General features: G+C 43.7%; 1 protein-coding gene across 1 annotated transcript in view; it reads right to left on the bottom strand.

Moving 5' to 3' along the window:
* Positions 1-2,019, bottom strand: part of zgc:86896 (uncharacterized protein LOC415190 homolog) — a 49,209-nt gene that overhangs the window by 12,229 nt on the left and 34,961 nt on the right. The gene's annotated exons all lie outside the window — the stretch shown is intronic.

Raw genomic sequence — 2,019 nt, 5'->3', positions numbered from 1 at the left:
TTCAAGCCCTCATAGTTTCATGCCTAGACCTCAAGCCTTGTTCTCTGAATTATTGACCTCACGCCTGCCTTCTGGATTTCCCGTTTTTTGCCTGCTCCTCATCTGGTTCTGTTCTGCCTCTCTGACCACGGTAACGACCTCCTCTTCAGTCTAAGACCTCGACTCACGAATCACCCTTTTGGATTGCCCTTTGGACCACAAACTTTCATTGCCCCACTGTCCATAGCATTAAAGGCCTCCCTCTGCAGCTACCAGCAGCCTTATTAATAAAAACTGTTAATTTTTGTACTCCTGTGTCTGGCTTATCTTGAATCCAAAACCTTGGTTCGTGACCGCTCCTGGTTTTCCTGGTTACCTACAACTCTCCAGCAGCGTGCAGTGTTTCTCCTCTGCGTCTCCTGCCTCAGCAGAGGATGCTCACAGGGGAGGAGTTGAAGACATCTCTGTGTTGCTCGCTCGCCAGCTTAGCGAGTGCACGCAGTTGTTGACCAGGAGGATTAGGATCAGTGTTGCCAGATTGGGAGGTTTACCACCAATTGGGCGGTTTTCATTCTGATTTTGCAGCTAAACATTGCTTTGGGCAGGTGGGGATAATTTGGGCGGATATGAAGTCAGATCGGCGGTTTCTGAGTTAACCTGTTAAACACATTTCAACCAATCCTTTATCATTACTGGTTCATAGCAAAGCTCTCCTGACCTTTCTCCATCACTGATTGGCTATTGTCATCTGTCAGGGTGTTAATAGAGAATTGGTTAGGCGGCGCAATAAATTATTCTACTTTTAGTAGACACCTCACTGAGTGAGCTGGCCCGTTACAGCAGTATGTTTGAGTGTCCGCCATACTGGATGTGGCAGAACAACCAGTCAACTAATACAAGGAAATGGACTGAACATCATAAAGCACCATTCTACAAAGATTTTTATGTTAATGCCCATCATTCACACACACATATATTTAGGAAACAAATAGGCACTAAAGATATCTGTAACTTTTAACGTGATTAACAAAATTGTTTACTCCTTAAATGTTTAGGTTATAGGTAAGCACTAGTGTTTACAATTACTAATGTGTGTAACACTGTTACTGTGTAATATATAGCCAAGCCAATATATATCTATATATATCTGTCATAGCTCTGCTCTCTGTCAGCTCCTCTGTCATGCTGCACACTCAGTAATCACTCAACTCATGTCACCTGTCACCGCTCATTATCCCACAGCTCCACCACCTGGTCCAGTCAGTACTTAAGCTCACTCATTCCTCTCAGTCTGGGCCAGATTCTCTATCCTGTCTCATCAGCAGTAGACTTTCCAGCATTCCATTGATTGACTCATCACGTTCATGACCCTTGCCTTGACCACGACCACGCTTTTGCCTCAGCCCTCGTCTGCTTTTGCTCATCTGATCAGGTACCGACTCATGCTCTTGTTTTTTGACTCTCTTTTTGGATCACGTACTGGATACTTCTGCTGATCAACTGACTTCACGGTATGAACTCTGCCTTTCCCTTCTGACTGTTTTTTGGATCACGGATTAAAGGTCAAGCTCATTCTGTAACACGGACTTATCCTTACCCCTAAATCTGATTCCCACAGATTCATTTCCCCAATTAGTCGCTTTCCCCCGGCATCTACTAACCTTTATCTTTTAGTTGCAAGCCTGTTGGACTCCGTTCCAGTGGACCTTAACATCAGTTCTACTTCTACTGGCAGCCCGCCACTACAACACTACCCAATCACGAACTACCAATCAGAAGATCGGAACCAGCCCAGAACCGGACCTACTCCAGAGTTTTACTTTATTTCACAATAAATCTTTTAACCCTCTCAGTGGTTGTTGTTGTTGTTTGCGATCCGGCCTCTGGTTCATGACAATATCTATATCTATCTATATCTATCCATATCTATCTATATCTATCTATATCTATCCATATCTATCTATATCTATCTATATCTATCTATATCTATCTGTCTGTCTGTCTATCTGTCTGTCTGTCTGTCTGTCTGTCTGTCTGTCT

Source organism: Nematolebias whitei, chromosome 15 (genome assembly GCF_014905685.2).
Source record: "Nematolebias whitei isolate Nwh7 chromosome 15, NemWhi1, whole genome shotgun sequence".
In the NCBI taxonomy this organism is placed as follows: Eukaryota; Metazoa; Chordata; class Actinopteri; order Cyprinodontiformes; family Rivulidae; genus Nematolebias; species Nematolebias whitei.
This window is presented reverse-complemented; position numbering and strand designations above follow the sequence as displayed.